Source organism: Balaenoptera acutorostrata, chromosome X, assembly GCF_949987535.1.
Source record: "Balaenoptera acutorostrata chromosome X, mBalAcu1.1, whole genome shotgun sequence".
NCBI lineage: Eukaryota > Metazoa > Chordata > Mammalia > Artiodactyla > Balaenopteridae > Balaenoptera > Balaenoptera acutorostrata.
In genome coordinates this window covers 5,780,599-5,801,856 of record NC_080085.1, presented here as the reverse complement: position 1 = coordinate 5,801,856, position 21,258 = coordinate 5,780,599, and the positions used below count along the sequence as shown (strand labels likewise).

Genomic DNA, 21,258 nt, shown 5'->3' with positions numbered 1-21,258 from the left:
GGGCAGTTCACAGAAAGCGTTAATCCACTTCAGGGCAGTTCACAAAAACCGGCGACGGCAAAGAAATGCAAAGCCAACTCTTCTGCAAATATTTATCTGCATACCTACACATGCCTGCATGTAGGGAATCCACATTGCTGCATATAGTGTCTCAGTTCCAGCTAGTTAACTACCTATAGATCGTTAACTAGCTATCTTTTCATCGGTCAGGACTCACCAGCATGAAAATGCTTCCACTTTTTAATTATTCACGTTCTGAGTGCCTAGTTTAGCCACCAGATTGGCTAATGGCTGAAGCTGCTGTACCAACTTAGTGCTGGCTTAGTAGTCAAAGGGAAGGAGCCACGAGAAGTCCAAGGGGCTGAATTTCTACCAGTGTAAATAAATAAACCGTGGATTAAGTCCTCCCCTCACAAGCTGCACTTGCGTACCCCCAGCCATCACCCAATCACCGCTCTCAACAGGAACTGGATCCCTGCCTGAATCGGTACTTGAAATCTACAAACCATGATGCAATTATATTTTGTTTGGCTCTCACAGAAAATAAATCCCAAACCCTTCCGGCCCATTTACTTGAATGGGTGACCTGCGTAAGATTTGCTCTATGTGGAGCAAAGCCGTTTGTTAGGCGTCCCTGGTTCACACGGACACACGACATGGGTCAACTGGTGATAATCCACCTACACGTTGTTAACACCAACGGATGCTCCCTCCAGCCGATGCTCTGTGTGGTTCCCAGGCTACTTATTGTCCATCACTTACACCAGACAGGACAACGCTGTGCGACTCCACCGCTGCAAGCAAACCGATTCTTCCGAAGGAACGTGTCGGTTTAGTGACTTGTACTGAGCAATGAAGCTCGGGGGCCTGGCAACCATTCTTCTCCATGCCTCCGTGCTGCAATTCCACACGGCTGGGCCCACCTCAACTTCCGTCAACTCGTTCACAATCCTCAAATACAGCCAGTACTCGCCCAAAGAGGAAAACTGTTAGGGTGAGGGCTCTTTCTGTGTAAGTTTAACTTTAATGTACTTCACAAGTGAAAAGGAAGCTGAGTCTATTTTGCTTATAAATCTAAAGAGGCAATAGAGAACACAAGTTGAGACGCACTTCAGTGTTTAAAGGGGAGCAAATTGGAACCGTGATATAGTAGTACTTCTACTAATTCTCCACATTTACCACTGGGGATAAAAAAAATACACTGCACTTTGAAAGTTCTACTAAACAATCATCTCTAAAGTCTGGGGAAGACACAGTTACCTAGGAATAAAAGAAACTATTTTGTTGCTGGTTAACAACTGAAAAATAATCCACTCAACACTGTATCAGGTTTCACTTTATAGTTACTCTGTATCAGGGTTTCTCAACATCAGCAGTACTGATACTCTGACCCAAATAATCCTCTGTCATGAGGAAGTACGCTGTGTGCACATTGTAGGCTGTTTAGCAGACCCCCTGGCCTCTGCTCACTTGATGCCATAATCACTACCCCACTCCGGTTATGACCATCAAGAATGTCTCCAGACACTGCCAAGTGTTGCTTGGAGGGCAAAATCAAGATGAGTTGAGAACCACTGGCTTACATGAATAAGTAAACAGGAATGTCAGCGTTGGAAGCCTATCAGTTAGACAGTTAATTAGTTAGCAATTCATGAGTTTGTTCGACATTTACTGAGCACATTTCACGTGCCAAGCGCTGTGCAAAGTACAGAGGACGAAACAGTGAACAAGACGTCTCTCCTGGAAAGGCATACCGTTGACAGGGAGGGGAATGACAGACCAAGGGTGGGAACCCGAGCTGCCTCTGCAGAAGGGCTGGGCTGGCACCTGAGCCGTGAGGCCCCTCAGGATGCGCACGGGGCCACCACGGGCTCTTCAACTGGAGATGCTGTAAGTGGCCTGAGCTGTAATCCAGGAAGTGTTGCCCGTCTCTGCTGGTACGGTGGGTTGGCAGAGAACAAGTCTGGGGCCCCAGAGGAGCTATCAGCCTGTAACTATACCCCGGGAAACGGAGAGAAGGGAAACAGGTGGGCAGAAAATGCCGTGAGACAATGAAGGATAATGGATGGGTGTGTGCTGGGGTGGGGCTCGCTGAGGGGAAGAAAGACTCCAGCAAGAATGGGTCTTCCTGTCCCGGTTCTGGCACGGCTGGATGGTGACCTGCGATAACCCTGGAGAAAATGGGGTCTGAACGGGGACTGCTGACGTGAAGCTGATGTCTTAGCGGTCAGCTTTCTCCAGACAAAACCCAAAAACAAAAACCCAAACAGTATTTTCAACATTTATAAAAGTAATGTTTGAACCACTCAGATGACTTTGATATTCTAACAAAAAATGTCTCCAAGAAGTTAAGTAATTTTTTGTAAATCAAATAAATTAAACTTACAAGCTTATGAAGTCTCTGGTTTGCAATCATTCCAACATTTTTTTATGAGCTTGGTGAAATACTTTTATACCTTTCATCTCAAATGTGTATTTTATATTGGAATTATAGAGCCAATATGTTCAGCTTTTTATTGGGCACTGTTCTCTTAAACACTGCCCTGATTTACTCCCCAAATTAGCACAAAATGGGTCTGAATCCTATGGGTTCCTCTAATGCCTCTATGTATTTGGTGTCCAGCTTTCCCAGGTAAGGACACCCTTTACCTGGGAAAGTGGGATTCTGCTAACTAGGGTAATTTACTTACCTTCCTAAGCGTCTTCCTAGGGTGTCTCCTCAGCAAGCAGGTGTGTAATGTGAGACCTGGGGCACAGATATATAGAGCTCATTTTCTCCAAGAGTTCTTCTCAGTCCCTCATCTAGCTGGAGACAGACTGCATGTTCTCCGCATTTTGTGGTCTCATAACCCGCAGCCCTTAACCAGGCTGCAGATTACCTAATCACCTACTCTGGTGTGAGATTACAACACCCCAATCCAGTTCCATCACCAGGATGCTCCAACTCATGTATTCAGTGTTTAATTTTATTCTCAGTTCTTTACAGACTCACTCTGTTGGAGGAACCAACATTCTTAGGACCATCTAAGTGGTCAATGATTGGATTTTGTGTCTCTCTCAAGGCTGTGTATTGATCTACTTCACAACACAAACGTGAGGCAAAAGGCAAGGCCTTCGAATAGTGAATTTCATTAGACACAGAATGCGTGTGAAAGTGCTGAGTAATTGAAAATGCTACTCTCTGGTGGCTTCTGTCCATAAGCTGCTGAAATAGAACTTTCAGTTAACGTATGCATGGATTATTTAACAATACACCCAGTTGCAACCGTAAGTATGAGGTTATTTAATTGTATTTTTAAATGCTGTATTTCAGAAAAAAAGGAAAAATTCTACCTTTTAAAAAATTCGTTTCCACAAATAAGCCACTTCCCAAACATCTCATTCTGAGCAAAAATCTGACCATACACTAGTACCTTTATGAATATCACATGATTCTCAGAGGTTTCTGTCTTAGGTAACGAAGACAGACTTGTTCCGCCAAGTGAGATCACAAAGAGAAAAGGAAGAATGTATAGAGGATGGGGGAGATAATGGATTCAGTTTGGGACATGTTGAGTTTCATAAGAATTACAGTAAATCCATAAATTATTCCTTACATCTCTAAAATATCCATTCCTTCCTTCCAGGCAAAGATAGTAAAATGAAGTCATGTGATAAATTACCCATATTCCAATGACATATGTCAAAAAAAGTGAAACTGACCACCTCCCAAATTGATGAAAATCTACACCACAAACTTTCAAAAAGTACTAGACAAGGAAAAAAACTAGTCCTTATAGAACAGAACAGGACTGACTTCTAATTATTTGCCTATTCCCATCCCTCTGAGAACATACTTGAGAGTCAGCAAGTTCTTGAGAATTCTTAATAACACTCCTGCATTTGGAAAGTTGCAAAGAAAACACTCTGGGGGGGGGGGGTGGGAAGGTGAAATGAAAGGAACAAGCAGGTGACTCTGACTTCTGTGCAGGAAGGGAAGACTCCAGGGCCACATCTTGATGGATACCAAGTGTCTTGTGAGAGAAAGAGAAAGAGAAAAGGGCATAAATCCATTCTGGAAGAAAATATAAGAGAAGTTTAAAACTTCCCCAAAAGTTTATATTAGCTCTTTGAAAAACCTTTTAAGAACATGACTTCCAATTGTTAAAAAAAGCTGAGAGGTAAGATGATAAAAGTACTGAATTGAGATAAAAAAGAAAGACTGCAGAACCAAGGGAACAAAGGCATCATGATTTACAGAATCAATGAATAAAGGAATCATCAGAAAACAAGATAGGGTTGACCATAAACTGGATTTAAAGGAAAGCTTTAAAGGAAAGCCATCAGAGAATCACAATGAATGAGCTGAAAAGGACAATATGATTGAAGTAAAATTTGAAAGAGAGGTGACGACCATTAAGAAGGATTAAGATGATCCAATGAAAAGATTAAGGACTGCCCCCAAATAAAGTAGGATTTTGAAATACATGAATTTATGGATACATACGTATTATAGTAAAAATATTTTAAAACCTTTACAAGAAGAACAAGTGTCACTTTTACAAACTGATTTCTTTGAGGAGGGAGGAGAAGAATGGGAGAATGTCAATGTATCTTTTTTTTTTCATAGCACATCAGCACATTGCAATATAACATCAGGTTGCAGTATTAAGTCTCTTGGTTGTTCATCACATGCGTGTATCTTTTTTAAAAATCTGAAGCAAATATGGTGAAAATGATTTTAAAAATATGTGAAATCAAGGTATTTACATTGTTTAATACATTAAAATGTGAAATGGATGATTATGAAAAAAATAATTTTCTCCTGAAATAATATAAAAGGAAACACGCGAATCAAAAGAACCCAAGTTTGGGGAGAGATTAGGTAAGACTTACGGTGCTGGGATACATTCCAAAGCTTTTGCTTTACGGATAAAAAGCCATTCAGGTGTTTAGACAGAAAAGCGAGACCCCTTCACTGGAGGAGGAGAAAGTCAGGTTAGGCTCAGACTTCAAAGTCAGAAGACAGCAGCGAGGTATCTATAGTTTCCAGCGGGGAAATGTGTCACCCAGTAATTTTATACTCCGAGGGTATTAAAAGAATGTAAGAGTAGCAGGCACCCTGAAGTGCCGGAGAACCCCACCCTCGCTCTCTACAGCCTCCATGTCAACCAAAACCTGCGGCTCGAGAGGGCAGGACACGCACCTTCCCTGGAACGACAGCACCCTGATGTGCAGAGCACAGGACAGCCGCGGGTAACACCCTCTCAGCTGAATTCTGGGACCACATTTAGAAAGAAAGGTCTCCATTTCCCACCGTGCTTCCCACCCAGCACGGTGTTTGACAGCTCAAGCCGCAGCGGCAACAACACAAACCCGAATAAAACGGCAACGAGCAGCACAACACCAAAGATACGGTCCCTCCACTCAGGCTGAACGACATGCGTTACCTCACGCTATCCTCAGGAGCCCCGGAGGGAAGCACCGTTTCACACACAGACACGCCAACTGGGGAGAGAAACTTCCTGTGTTGTTCAAGGTCACATAGAAAATCAGTGGCAAAACCTAACTCTGGACCTAGGTCTCAGTCTAAACCCATAACTACTGCAGTACTGAACATGAAAAACCACATGATGCTCTCAATTTCAGACTTCAGGAAATAAGGACAGAAAGAGTTTTCAACAGTTATTTTCAACACCTTGGAATTACATACCATACACAAGTATGGATGATCACACAGGAAACAAGTGTAAGGTGTTGGTAAAATTCCACAGCTGAGCTGAGTCTCTCAAAAGCTGACCCTTTCTTGTTACTTAATATCCCACGTGTTCTCATTTGTAACATTTCTCACTGTAGATAATGTACATTAGCTGCAGTTCACATTCAATTTACCAGAAATACATTTGAAAATAAGGTAATCTTATGTTATATGAGTCCTAAGAATGACTCAAAATGCACATGAGAAAATCTCCTCCCTTTTCACCTAATGGCCAAGATTTCGGGAGACACGTGGGGAAAAGGAAATTAAAGGCAATAGATATTTTTCTTGTTGTGTTGGAATACACTGAAATTATAATCTCAGAATTCATATTCATTCCTATTTCCTAATATTTCCCAGGGGCCTATTATGCAATCACGAGCACGCATGTGCATGTGTACACACACACACACACACACACACACACACACAGACACACACACACGAAGTACCTTCCTCCCCTCCCTCCAAATGAAGGCAACAAATCAGTTTCTCTGGTAAAATAAGATTAATCAATTCTGGGCTATAGAAAAATTTTTTGTTTCCCCAGTTTAGAAATTCTTAGAGATGTTAATGTACTAATGCAAATTTTGAACCTTCAAGAATGAATTACAATATGCTCTATTTCCCATACTTATATGACTTCCTCTCCAAAACGCATTATTTTGTGTTATATTTTCCTTCATACTGAGCAGCTGCTATGCTGTGATATTGAATCAACTTTGCTTTTATTGACCAAATAACGTCAGATGTGTGAAAACAGGCACCACTTCAAGGGCAGTCAGATTTAGCAAATAAAAATACAAGATATCACATTAAATTTCAGATTCAGATAAACAGCAGTTAATTGTTTAGAGTATGTGTATCCCATGCTCAAATGAAAAAACCGTTCATCTGAAATTCAGATTTACCTGGGTGTCCTGTGCTTCATCTGGCAGTCCTAAACACTACAGGAGAAGAAGAGGACAGAGCTGTGGCATTTACTGGGGATGATGGAAACCTAAAGCTCTTTGAGTTGGTGTTGGTAGACTCCCACAAATGGACGATATTCTAAAAACTGAAACTACCTATCCTCAGCCCCAAACTTTCATGCCACTCTGTCCCTCGGGTACATGTTACTTTAAAACATCATGTTGACAAGTTTTTTTCTTATTTACTCCCTCACTGAAATGTATCCTCACAGGATAAGGAATCAACCATCAAGGGAACTTACTGGCCAACAGTAAACTCTGTAGGTAAAAACTCTTTTTCACTGCAAAATCGCACCTCAGGGGGGCACGAAATAGCTGTAAAGGCCAAAGAAATTAGTCGTGGGATATTCTGAGATGTACATGATGGCGTTACACTTGAGTCATGATTAACATTTTCTCAGAGTTTTCTTTTTTTCACAGCGACTAACACATCATTATTCCCCTTAAGTAATGAAAAGCTGGGAACCTTGCCAAAAGTTACCTTAACAGATGCTATTTTATCATTTCAATGAATTCCATCATTTTTCACATCTTGGTAATTCTATTTTGGAGGCAGAATTCATGCTGAGTATGGTGGGCTGCTGCTACACAACTAGACCCCAGAAGTAAATTAACCAGATAACTGCAGCAAGCCTGGGGTCGCAGGGGGCCCCGGCCTGCCTCACCTGCGGCTTGGTTCTCGGGAATCCAGTTTCCTATTTTGGGCTGCATTTCAACGCACCTTTTCACTCTTGCTCCACACTGAATTACCTGTGGGGAACCAGGAAACTCTTGGTTTCCTTTTGAGAAGATTAACTCATTGCAAATATTCTGGAGTTTGGAGAAAAGAGAACTACAGGTTCTCTCTCATTAGGTACTCATGCTTGAATTAAACCACGACAACATTCCCACAGAACGCCAAGAGTACAGAAGGGCAGACTTATTGTTAAATGTTTGCTAAGGATGATAATAGTTAATATTTGTCTAATCTGACTTCAAATCACTTCAGACCTGAATCCAACTGGCCTGAATATATAATAATGCCTTTACTAATATTCATTTGTTTCTTTGACAGACCCACAAATTCACAGAAGGAAACTCTCGGCTTTCCAGAGGTCAGTGCTTATCAGGCCAAGTGGATCATCTGTCCTGATAGCAGGGGATTCACAGAACATGCAAACTTAGTGCCAAACCAGCCTAGACACTAAGAGTAACGCTACTGATACTAGTCGGTGAGGAGGTGGTAGCAATGGCTCAGGCAGATGTTCAGAGCTGCGAACCACGGCACTCGGGACTAGGCGGAAAGGAACATCTGTCCTCACACAAAACCCTCACACTTGTGAGACCTGGGGGGACAGTCACTTTTGATCCTGAGTGTCATTCATAACCAAGGACGGTCATTCCTGTTCTAAGGCACTGGGAGGTCATCTAGGTGAGGTCACCCTGGTAGAAGTTTGCTTTGCCACTGCTTTCAACATCAAATATCAACACCGTGGGGACAGACTCGCTGGCAGACAGCAAGGGATTCTTGTGCGTGGAGGGAACTGAAGCTCTTTAAGGAAAAAAAAAAAAAAAGAAACAAACGTCCAGCTGACAAGGTTGTATGGCCTCGAAAGCTGGCTGGGTGTTCACTCACTTTCTTTATTTGTTCTGGAAATTAGTAGGATGCTTTCATTAGCTGTCCTTTCAGTTTGGCTCAAGAGCCAATTTCAGAGAATCCTCCTCTGAGGAGACACTCCTAAGCGTGGGACATAAGAGAGACACATGACCTGAAAAACATCAAGACTCCTCCTTGCTTTCTCTACGATTACGATAAAAGTGGGATGTAGAGGTGTATTGACCTGCTGCTGAAAGCAAAGAGAAGAATTTCTTCTAGAACAGGCAGTTAAAGAGAAAAATCTACCATCATCTTTAAATTAGAAAATGTCAAATGTGAGAATGGGGCAGGGGTCATAAGAGCAGCAATTAACAAACACTTTATAAAACTGGAGAGGAAGGAAGAGGCATTCCTCTGCCTCGGCCCGCAAGACTGTGAACCTACTACATTTGCAAAGTGGAGCTGTTCGATCCTTGAGAAGCAGGAAGAAGTTATTCATGCTAATTAATGGGCCATCTCTGAAGTGTTTTTCACAATACCTTCCTGTACATCTAGAGGTTAAAATGTTTTCTCTCCTCTCCCCTCCTTCCCTTTCATTTGTTTTTTCTCTTCTAAGTCTGAAGTCCAAAAGTTTAGAGCCTGTTCTAAAAGACAGTTGGTTATTTTGCATTAGTATTAATTTGGCTGTGTTGAATAAATATGCAGCTGCGTTGAATAAATATTCAGCTGCAAATTGGATGCTTTACATGGTTTGAAATAAAATCCATACAAGTTATGGAAACGTTGAAAACTAAAATGAGCAAGGCTGTTTTGGCCTGAACATATTGTTTCCAAATTAGACTTTATGTGTAAAAATGTAAAATTTAGTATCTATAAAAACTGTATGAAAATACACTTCTATGAGTTATAGCTACATATATATGTATATATATATATATATATATATATATATATATATATATACACACACACACACACACACACACACATTATATATATAATGGGTCTATCTATTGTGACAGCTATAAATATAAAAACAGTATATAATCAACAGTAAATTATGTATCACTCATCCTTTCTAGGAATAAATATTTTATTTAAAAAATTATTTCAACGGGCCAATATTTGATTTATGTTTATTTTATTTCAAGTTTTTAGTTCTTCTCAGGTTTATAAATTTGGATCATAAAGACATTTATAGTTCTGGCAAACAATTTTATGGAGTTTATGTATATAAATACATGGATACCATTTTAAAATCCATAATCCCTGATTCTGGGATAAAAGTATGCCAGTAGTTTCAACCCAATGGTTTACTGTGAAAAAAAGTACTAAAGGAAATCAGCAAGTGAGACTGGTGGGAAATAACTGCAGCATAAAGAACAGCCTTTACTTCATAACCTGCAGAGCAGTCTGTATCCCATAACTTATGTTGAAGAATTCACACGATCACCCATTTCTCAATACTCATTCTTGAGATCATGAGGAAACCTAGAAACAGATCACCCCTTGGCAATCTTTTAAAATAATAATTTGGGATCTGGTGTCACCAATCATCCCCTTTTGACTCTAAATCAAACGTGGTAATTGTAGATAAGCTACAATTGACATTGCACATGTAAATGCAATATTTGCCTTTTCGTCACAACCCCCAACTCTCCTAACCCAGGAGGACGAACTGTGGGCAGAGACCTGTAGCTTGAGGTCTCCCTGGCAGTGACGGGGCCTGTGCCACGTGCAGAAGCCTGCTCGCGTTGTCAGTCATCAAGCAGTCGCTCTCCGCTTCCCATCACCCTTCTCTGCCCTGCCTAGTGAAGCCTGGAGCTGGGCCCTTCCAACACTCTTCCTGACGCACACGCACGATGTCAAGCTTGTCAGTGGACAGTGCAGGAGGGACCCTGCAGGGGGAAGGGGCTTCCTCCTCTCCAGGTTCTGACGACTCCCCTCCCCTGTTGCTCCCATGACCAGGTTTCCAGGGGTCTGCATGGGCCACCCAGCGGCGGCCACCCTGCAGCAACTCACTAGCTTCAACCTGCTAATTCGGACCAGTCCTTCCCGGACAAACCAAACCTTACCCACCGTGGGCTGCAACCACACCCTCTCCAATGAGTCTGAATCCCATCCACGGGGAGGAGCTCCTTCCCAAATTTATTCCCTCCCGCCTTCAACACTCTTCCTCGGGCCCTATCGTATTCTTTAGATAGATTCTCTTCTGCCTTTTCTTCATAGTTGACCTTCATTAGTTGTCAAAATAACTGTTTACTTTTCCCTCTGCCAATTACTGGTGTGGTATTTGTCTCCTGTCTGGAGTGTGATGGGTAACGTTCCCCAAATCCCTTTCATAGCATCAGGTAAAGGTTCACCCTACAAGAAGTAAGTATATTTAAAAAAAATCTTTTCCCAAGTGGAACTCAAAAAGTATGAGCACTCCCACAAACAGTTTCCCTAAAATAAACTAGTCCCTTCACAGAGTCTCCCAAACAAATCCAACAACATGGAGGCTTCTGGGGAGATGAAGAGGGTTACATTACACAGAAATTTCTTCTTTTGACCTCTTGATAGTGATATCTTCAGACTGACCTCAATGGCTGGAGTGACCTGCATCAAGACTGCCTCCCCTTAAACACAGCTTCTCAAAACTCCTTACCACTTATCCACATTTCGTGTCTCATATTCAGCTTGTATATCTTATTTCAGCAAAACTGAAGTTAGGTTTGGAAGTGACCCTGGGCAGTTCCTGAGGGAACCCCAGTTTTTGCCGCCATGAAAGCCTTCCTTCACTTTGATTTGGATGCGTATGTTTATTTTCCATTACTGTGCTACCCTTTTCCAACAACCGTATCCCTTATTTAAATCCTTGTGCTTTCCAAAGACACAAAGAGGTATTCTGCATCATTACGTCTCTAAGGTACTTCCATAACAGAGTTGTAAAACATGTATTCAGCATTTCATGCTATGCCGTTTTTTCCCCTGCGGAAAGGTTCCTATCTTTGAAAAATGGCACATTTTCCCCCAAATCATAAACTACGAGCTAGCATTATGGTCCACAAAGATAAATTAGGTCTCACCATGGGGCTGTCTCCTCTCCCTCCTTTCCACAAAACAAGCTTACGTTGAATGACGACTATTTCCCAGGGGCTGTGAGGGGCACAGCATTAGAACAGAGAGGTCTCCGTGCTGAGAGCCTAACCTGCCTCGTCAATAAACAAGTCCACAAACTAATCAACCACCTGAAGGAAGCAGGTCGAGATGGGCTTGAATGCCTCAGCAGGGCTGGAATGTGCAGAGTCTTGCAGAAGTGCCAAAGGAAGTCATCAAAGGCTTTACAGAGAGAGAGGCTTTTGTCCAGTTGTTTTTAAGGATTGCTTTGGCTGCCTGTGGAACATGAACTGTAGGCAAGCGGGAGAGAATCATGGGGCCATGTAGGAAGTTATCACTAGGTCCAGGGAAGAGATGATGGACATTTGAACCAGATGCAGTAGAGATGACGAAAATGGACCCGCTGGGATACACTCGAGAGACCAAGCACGGGGACTTGGGGGTTGAAGGAAAGGAATTAAAGGGTGACTCGGAGATGTTTGGCTTAAGAAACTGGGCGGATAGTGGTATCATTTATTAAGATCTGGAAAACTGAGTAGATACTTTTAGGCAAAATTAAATGATCAGTTTGGGATACATCTAAGCAGAAATGTCAAAATAAAACAAAAAAAACCCCAACCAGTTGGATACAGTTCTGTAGCTCGTAGGAGAACTCTACGCTAACAGGATACGTTTAGGTGCTATGAACCTGTAACTGGCATCTGACGTGAGGAGAATGGATGAGACCGCCTACGATAAGAGGGCAGAAACAAAGAGGAGGCCCTGGGAAGCAGAGAGGCCACGCATAAAGCTAGAAGGAAGCAGGTGTGGCAGCACAATCAATCCCTTTTACATTGTGAATGTCCTGCTCAGCTCCGTGGGGATTCCCCTCATCCTGTATCACTTCCTGGGCGTTTCTCTGCTGCAGGGGCTGCGTTTTAGATTGGCCCAGGCACGTTGAAATAACGCTGATGTCTGGGTCCCATCCCCAGCTACTTCTCGTAATTTGTCCACCCAGGTGGTTCTAATGTTCAACTCAGGTTGAGAACCATTGCTGGCAGCTGTGGACTTAGGCAATCCTGGTTAGTTAGATAAATGCAATTGCTATCTGGCTGAAGGTATATAAATAGCTTTGCTATTTTCCAATATATACGTGTCATTAAAGTGTCCCCTCATCTCTCCATCAAAATGTCAAAAAGTTTTATTAGGGGATGAATTTCGTTTAAGAATTCCATGTTCTGATCTAGAAAGGCAACCTTTTTTCACTCAGATTTAAAACTAGTGCTAATAGTGCTAATTTGAAATGGTGAGTATGGTCCTACATAGGTAGCTGGAGGATGCTACCAGAATCCAAGTGATGGACACTACTCCCAACTAGAGGACTTCAGAAGGGTTTCCTGAGGATAATGACGCCTGAGCTACCACAATGGCGCCTGAGCCTGAAGGACAGTGGGAACCGTGCAGATGAAGATGGGTGAGAAGGGAATCCCAGACAGAGGGAAAATGCAGAGAGACGTCAAAGAGCGTGGCCTGAGAGAACTGCGAACTAGTTTCAGCTGGAATGTGAGGGACATGGAGGATGGCAGGACAGGGAATGGATCACCGAACACCATGTCAGCCAGCCTGCACTTTATTCTTCAGGTGAGGGAACCCATACAAGGGTTTCGGAAGGGCAATGATAAGACCTATTTCTGTTTGGGACAGATTACAAATCATGAGTGGGACATGGGTTTAAGGCGGTCAAAAGTATATTCAGTGACACCAGTTAGTATAATTAATTGCCTCTTGCAGATGAGAAATGACAAGGGCTTGAACTAAAGCAGTGGCAGAAGGAACATGAGGCAGATGCAGATCTGGAATAAATGACTGGGTACGCAGGACAGAGAAAAAGAGGATAGCTGTATTCCCTAATGAGGCACAGAAGGGACAGGGTGCTTTCCAGTTAGAGAATTGGAGAATTCAGTTGGATACCTGTAACTCATCCAGGTAAATGTGTCCATCAGAAAGCTGACCTATGCACTCGTTTCCTAGGGCTGCTGCAAAAAACTATCACAAACTCAGTGTCTTAACACAACACAAATTTACTACCTTACAGTTCTGAAGGTTAAAAGTCCAAAATGGGCTTCACCAGGCCAAAATCAAGATGTCTGCAAGGATGCGTTTCCTTCTGGAGACACAGGGGAGAATGCACTCCTTAGCCTCTTCCAGCATCCAGAGGCTGCCCACATTCCTTGGCTCATGGCCCCTTCCTCCACATTCAAAGCCAGCCACGGCTGGTCAAGTGCTTCTCATATTGCATCACTGTCTGCCTCGTCCACCTTTAAGGATCCCTGTGATTACACTGGATCCACGTGGATAATCTATTTTGTGTCAGCAGACAGGCAGCCTTAATTCCATCTGCAACTTTAATTCCTCTTTGCCACGTAAAGCAACAAGTTCACAGATCCCAGGAGTTAGAATGGAGACATCTTTGGCGGGTAGGGTCACTATTCTGCCCTTCTACAGTCTGAAACACGGGGTAGCTGGGAGGATCGTAGTCTGAAACACGGGGTAGCTGGGAGGGGTTGGACATCAAACTTGACACTCCACAGCACAGAGCCCAGAACAAGAAGCTGAGATTTCCCGGCAGGATGAGGAGAAGGAGAAGTGTCTGGGGATGAATGTTCAGGGTGGAGAAGGAAGAGGTGGCCATGAAGCAAGTAAGAACAAGCAGCTGGAGGAGAAAACGGAACCAGCAGAGAGCAGCAGCAGGAACATGTGGGTGAGGGGAAAGGTGTGAGTAATGGTTCTGAGCTGGATAAAAATCTGTGCCTGGAAACTCTTGACATGTCGAAATAGCCCCAGAGGTAATGGCTTTAATTCTGAGCCACAGCAAAGACACATAAAACATTCCTATTTGTTTTATACATTCATTGCATAAAACAGAGCAAACATATATACATCACTTCACATTTCTCTTCATGTCTGAATCACAACGAAAATCCTGTACCCATAAATGGAGTGTCTGACTGAGGAGACCTATTCCAAGTAAGAATTTTCCATGGATTTGTTATGGCTGGATGCAGTGAAGTTGAAATTTAAAAAATCTTCTTTGTGGTTCCTTTTAGATTAATGCAGTCCAGTCCTGTGAAATGGCTGTATCTAACAATGAATAATCAACTCTTCTTAACTCTAACAAAAACTTTATCATGTAAGGAACATGTTAGTTGTAGTAGGGGTTAGCAAGTCTTTGGAGAGTAGTTTTTTCTTGTTGTTCTGTAAGTTTGTCCTTATCTCCTTTCATTAAGTCGTTAAAACACCCAGGTAATTTGGTAACACTCTTTTAAGATGCAGTACACACGTGCGCACGCACACACACACACACACACACACACAAAGCAGAGTTGAATCAAGGCTCATGGAATGAGAAGACAAAGATGAGGAAGACTCATGGGACTCAATTAGGTATCTAAGATGTGGTCAGGGAAACATACTTACTATGCTGAAAACCTCAAGGAAGAGTCAGGGCTTTTGTTAGAATTTTTAAACCATTTTTTTAGATAAGATAATACAAATATTAGATAAAAATATACAAATTATATATATATGAATATTATATATATTCATATATATAATATATAAGGCAAATTATATATATACACCTAGAAAGAGGGAGAGAGAGAAAGACAGAGAGAGAGGGAAAGTCTTCTGAAGCATGTGCTGTGATAGGCTGATGCCAAGCTAGCCTCCATGGTGCTGAAGACCCGTGTCCCCTCCCGGTCAGTGTGGGCAGGAGCTTGCTCCTAACCACAGAATATCAAGGACTGCAGAGTCCACTGATGACACTATATGAGACTCCCTCTCAGCAGACTGTCTGCTTAGAGTCCTACAGAGAACCCCGTACCAGCCTGGAAGCAGCAAACGGCCCCGCTGTGAACTGCAAACAGAGAAAGGCACGTGCCCGAGAACTGTGGGCAGCCTTGAGGGTGTGAAAGTGGCCTCCAGCCAAGAGCCAGTAAAAAGTCAGGGCCTCGTGCATTCAGCCCCAAGGACATGACTTCTGCCAACACCCTAAGTGCTCCTGGAAGTAGACTCTTCCCCATTCGGGCCTCCAGGTGAGAACACAGCCCAGACGACACCTCGGCTGCAGTTCCGTGACACTCTGAGCAGCACACCCAGCTAAGCCTCATCTGGGCTCCTGCATCACAGAGATGGTGGGATGGTAAATGTGTGTTGTTTTGAACCAGTACATTTGCGACAACTTGCTAGGCAGTACAGAAAACTCATAAGAGGCACTTTTATTTATTTATTTATTTTTGAAAATTTCTTGATGCTTTAATGGAACGGGCGTTTCTGAATTAGGTTTATTGGTAAGTACATCGTTTTGTATTCATAGCCACCATTCGCTGCGTAATCTGGTCTTTCATGCAACAGTGGCTACAGGGAAGGAGGGAACAATATAAGGAAAACTCTAAATATTCAGTAAAAGGTAGTAAGGAGAAAAATCAAGTCTGAGGCAGAGAGCAGGGGAGGAAGGCCAGTGGGGAAGGAAGAAAAGGGAGCATCTTCAACTAAGAGGCACTTTTACAATTAAATTCCATTACATTTTTGTTATGAAGAAAAAACCACATTTGCTAAAATAGTTATTTAAAATTAACTATGTTTTCCCTCTGATTTGTATGGAAATTTGATAAATACTTTTTTTCTAAATTGGAAGTCTAAGTTTGAAGATGGGAAATTGTGCAGAGTTTAACCAGTTGCCCTCATATCTAGCAAGGCAGTCTTGATAATTACATCTGTGGACCTAGAATCTCAGTGTAGCTGACCTATCCATGACCTTGAATTTTGGTAGTTTAATTTCTTAAACAGACAACAATTACTAATTATATATTATTGGATTACTGGACTTTTAGTTTTACTGATTAATGGGTTTCATAAAGATAGGTAAAATCTAAAGGTGTGTGTATATATGTATACATATATATAGAAAACTACGAGATTATTTTCATCCAACATCAACCTTTTTCTAGTTTTTATTCAATGATTTATTTACCATCGTATACAAACACACGAGGAAGACTTGGTAGGCATAAGATAAGAAGAAGGAAGGTACTTTATCTCTCAAAAGATCATAACTCATTGTAGACTCTTTTCATTTTAATTTATTTTTTAAAGTTTATTTATGTATTTATTTTTGGCTGCCTTGGGTCTTCGTTGCTGCGCAGGGGCTTTCTCTAGCTGTGGCGAGCTACTCTTCATTGCGGTGCTTGGGCTTCTCATTGCAGTGGCTTCTCTTGTTGCAGAGCACAGGCTCTAGGAGCATGGGCTTCAGTAGTTGTGGCACACAGGCTCAGTAGCTGTGGCTCGCAGACTTAGTTGCTCCGCGGCATGTGGGATCTTCCCAGACCAAGGATCTGGGAACCCGTGTCCCCTGCATTGGCAGGCGGATTCTTAACCACTGCGCCACCAGGGAAGTCCATTGCAGACTCTTTTCTTATGCAGATACTGAATTCATTCTTCATTAACCCTTCTTTTCTTGATTCTACACAGAACCTACCAAAACTGCTCTCTCTCTACAACTCGACTACACGCTGAAGAAGAGAAGAAGTAGTTTATCATCTCGGGTAGAATTTGAAGGGTCACATAACGTCCTCTAGTCAAATGGAGTGAGCTGTAATATCATCTGATCCCGAAATTGAATGTCTCAAACACAACTGCTCGTTGTTAACAGCTGGTGAATCAACAACAAAGCTCTGCTGTGCTTTCACAACTGTGCTAAGACCTGTGGGAGATTTAGATGTGCCTCTCCTTGGCTGTACCTGGTTCAGAGAAGGGCCAACATCCTGACCCATGAACTCACCTCTGTGATGTGGGTTAGGGGTTCCTAAAAGTGCCCCAGACCACAAATTTCTCATCACCACCCAGTCTCAGTGCCAACATTTTCACAGGTAACTTACTGAACTTATTTAGTAAGGAGCCAAACTAAAATGGAACTGACCTATTTGAGAGAAAATATATGAATTCATTATCAGATGCTGACTTTAGGATAAATTGATTTTCTAGGGTAGGTGCTCCCCAGTTAAACTGATCACTAGTTAAATCCAGGATAACATCAGATAGAGAGTATTTTATTATGGAGAATATGATCAGGGATACAACCTGTGTTTTTCTGGGACAAACCTCAGTTATGAATCAAAAGGAAACAGCACAAATATTTTATTGAGCTGCTATTATGTACAAGGTATTTTCTTAAGTAGTGGGTATGTTAAAATGATGACTAATATATGACACACTGACTTTGTTTTTATTTTTTTGCAGGGATAAATTGATTTTTATAGGGCAGGTATTCTGCAATTAAACTGATCACTAGTTAAAGCCATGATAATATCACACAGAGAGTATTTTATTTTGGATATCAGGGATACATTGTGTGTTTTTCTGGGACAAACCTCAGTCACGAATCTAAAGGAAACAGCATAAATATTTTATTGAGCCGCTACTATGTCCAAGGTATTCTTTTAAGTAGTGGGTAGGTGACAATGATGACTAATATATGACACACACACTTTATGTTTTTATTTTTATTTTTTTGCATGTATCAGTATCTTATTCTTTTTATTGCTGAGTAGCATTGATTATGGGAATATACTACAATTTGTTTATTCATTCTCCTGTTGGTAGATATTTGGGTTGTTTCCAGTTTGGGGCTGTCTTTTGGGGAGCGTACACATTTCCCTTGGATATATACCAAGGAGGAGAAATGCTAGGTCATAGGGTAGGCGTGTGTCTATTAGGAACTTCCAAACAGCTTCCCAAAGTGGTTGTCTAAACTTACACTGCCACCAGCAGTGCATGAGACTTCCAGTTGCTCCATATCCTCTCTGACACTTGGTAATGTCAGTCTTTTTAATTTTAAGAATTCTGATGGGTGTGTAGTGGTGTCTTTATTTATCTTTTGGTTGAAGTATAGTTGATTTACTGACACACACACTTCAGAGTGTGGCCATCACATGTGATGCATACAAACACGTAACGAGATAGGGTACCGTGAAGATTTTGATGATGCTATAAATCAGTTAAAAACAAAAGGTCAGGGTAGTCATGGGGTTTGAGCAGGTTTAAGGTGTTACACAGCTGGAAGAAAGTCACCAAAGTGGGAATGTGCTCGGTGTACTTGGAGGATGGGCAAGTTTCTGTGGGGCTGAGATTTCAGTGTTGGGGAGGGAGGATGTGAAATGAGGATAAAGGGTGGCCTAGGCCTGCCTAGGGAATCTGCATGTCAAGTTGAACGTTGGAATATTCTTTATAGGTGTGAGAGGCCATTAGAAGGCTTAGCTCTACGAAGGTAACTCTTGACATATTCGGGATGGATCAGAGTGGGAGAGACCAGAGGCAGAGACAGTTGTCGGAAAGTGAAAGAGAGGCTGTAAGTCTGAGCAGGGAGGCGGGGAACTAGGAGCAGATCCTACGAGTCCCTGAGAGATCAGATTGGCAGAATTTCACTACTGAAAGACATAAGGAACAAGGGAGAGGAGAGTGGAGATAGTTCTGAGGTTTTGAGAAGAGCCAGCGGCAAAGTAACCAATTCAAACTGGAAGAAGAAAGAGTCGTGTTGTGGGGAGACACTGACCAGCCAGCTGGCCACTTTAAGACTCACAGAGCTTAGGGAGCAGAGCGGAGAAGAGGCAGGTTTGAAACAGACACCAGCCGCCCAGATGCAAGCGGTCATGGGAGAGACACACCTTTTTAATTTACAGGAGAGCTAGCTTTGATCTGACCAAGCCCCGACTCTTAGAGTTTACCTTGTCCAACTTGACAGTTAGATAAAGGGGGTTGTACCGACATGGTATGTCATTGACTTCTTGTTTAAACATCATGTGTAAGGATTTTACTAGCTCATAACCAAATGTGCTCTTAGATGAAGTTAACAATGCTTCAAAACCACAGGGCAAGAGTGAGGCAGGACGTTGGCAAGAGAGGATCAGCATGACGTAGCCGTATAAATCACCTCGCAGTGGACCAGCAGGTATAAACGTCATCCAGTGTGACAACAAGTGAGGCTGACTTGGTTGAAATGCTAGCTTGGCGAATCTCCGTGTACTCTTTTACGATGCGGTGCTAAATTATTTTTGTTGGCTTCACCCACAGTTAAAACTCGCGTCATGGAATATCATTTGCACTTGTTTACCCAATATTTTCTCCTTCTTACACAATCAAAAATAAACCTTTCCCCTTAATGTTATGCTATTGCTTTAAATGTTTTATTTGTAATTTTTATTTATGCTTATTCCTTCAATGCTACATTGTAAAAAATCAATGTTTTTGCCTCTTCAAGTTTAACTATAAATTAATTGTTATGAACCAAAGACATTTCACCAGTCAGGAAAAACATAAGACAAATCGGCAGTCTGTTCTGTTCTCTGTATGTGTATTGGCCTTCTCTTAAGTAAATGCATTTGAAAAGATAAATGCATGTGTCCAGCACTATGACTGGCCAATGTGCAATTGATAAAGGGTTCTACTCTTCCCTTGCCTCCCAGGTCTCTCACTTCTAACTCTTGGAGGTGGTGTTACGTTTCACACAGTTCAAAGATTGTTCTGGTCCTAGCCAGGCTGCCACGTAGTTGCTGGAGCTTGAAAGAGCACTTACGTTCTCTGGCCTCAAAGTCTTCACGTACAGGTTAAAGTGCAACTCAGCTCCTTGCTCTCTGACTTGTTGCCCAACCAATCACATGCTTATTTCATGTTCACCTTGTTTCCTCTCCCTTTCTTTGTTCCTCTTCATGAAACAAAATTGACATTCTCTCCTGGAAGACTCTACCTTTAAGCCAAGTCTCTAATGACTTTTATGGAAAGGAATAAAGCCATCCATTCATTTAATTTACCATCATTAAATACCTATTAAGTAACAGGCCCAGTTTCAGAAACTGGGAATGCAACAATGGACAAAACAGAGAAAGCTCTACTCTCGTGGAGCTTACATTCTAACGTGGAGAGACGGAAAACAATGACGCAGTTACAATATAAATATATAGAATATATAACAGGGAGAGTGATAAGGAAAGCTAGCAGGAAAAATGTGCCAGGTTATGGGGATAAAGAGTGATAGGGTGGGTGGAATTGACGATAGAGCAGCCAGAGAGAAAAGTCTCTGACAGTGGCAGTGAAGGAGGGAGCAGTGCACGCACCTGGCGGGGAGAAGGTCTAGGTAGAGGAACCGGTGAGCAGAAACGCCCACCACTGCACAGCAGTGAGCTTGGCTCCACCTCTTTACAACAGGTAAGGAGGCTGAAATGACATCAGAGACACAGCTGGGCACAAGACCACGCAGCTGACGCTGGTATAGACTATGGATTTCTTTCTGGTAGAGAAGGAAAACAACACAGGGCTTTGTTATGACTTACACTGAAATGTGTGAGTACAATAACATATAGTTTAATATATAAGGATGATAATTTATACATTAACAGACTCACTGTGGCTGAGTAGGAAGACAAGGGTAGAAACGGGTAGACCAGTTAGACAGCCCTCACAGCCCTCAAGGTGAGTTATGATGCTTGTTTGGTAACTTGGTTTAGGGTGGTAGGGGCAGAAGCGGTGAGAAGTGGTTGCATTCTGCAGGGAGCTGGAAGACAGAGCCTGCGAAGGACGGCAAGGATTCAGATACCGAGTGCAAGAGCAGCAGGGAGCTGAGAAACGACGCAGCTACTGAGGAGGAGCAAGCAGACAGAAGCTGCCCTTTGCTACGAGGGGGAAGGCTGCGGGAGGGTCGATTCTTCTGTGGGTTCAGAAGCCGGGTGGGAGCGGGGTGATGGAAATCAGAAGTTCTCACACACGGACAGTTTCTCTGTGTAAAGAAACAAAAATATAACTACAAATCCAAATCTTGCTTTTACACGAGCATCGGGGTTATGGGC

At 42.4% G+C, this 21,258-nt stretch overlaps 1 long non-coding RNA gene and 1 other non-coding gene across 3 annotated transcripts in view; both read right to left on the bottom strand.

Moving 5' to 3' along the window:
- LOC103012576 (uncharacterized) overlaps positions 1 to 21,258 on the bottom strand; it is a 508,544-nt gene that overhangs the window by 369,538 nt on the left and 117,748 nt on the right. The gene's annotated exons all lie outside the window — the stretch shown is intronic.
- On the bottom strand, positions 4,609 to 4,678 carry LOC114236744 (small nucleolar RNA SNORD82). Its single transcript, XR_003622608.1, has one exon. It is a non-coding gene; the product is annotated as a small nucleolar RNA SNORD82 (small nucleolar RNA).